A 354-nucleotide genomic window follows, 5' to 3' on the forward strand; every position below is an offset into this window, starting at 1 on the left:
AATTCCATGGACAGAGGAGCCTGGTGAGGTACAGCCCACGGGGTCACAGAAGTATTGGGCAGGACTTAGCGACTAAACAAAAAAGGCTACAGATCAAGAAAGCAATATAACAGAGCATAACTGGTTTGCAAGAATAACAGCATTGAAGCTCAGTGGCTGCTACATCACAAAGAGAAGCAATCAGACCTGTGCTTCCTGATGGGAAGAACATATCTAACCAGGAAATAGAATCTGCTAGAGCTTCTATGTCCAACTACTGAGCTACATTACAGGTCATCCACCCCGCTCCAGGACTCTTGCCTGGAAAGTCCCATGGATGGAGGAGCCTGGTGGGCTGCAGTCCATGGGGTCGCT

Source organism: Bison bison, unplaced genomic scaffold, assembly GCF_000754665.1.
Source record: "Bison bison bison isolate TAMUID 2011002044 unplaced genomic scaffold, Bison_UMD1.0 scf7180017864148, whole genome shotgun sequence".
In the NCBI taxonomy this organism is placed as follows: domain Eukaryota; kingdom Metazoa; phylum Chordata; class Mammalia; order Artiodactyla; family Bovidae; genus Bison; species Bison bison.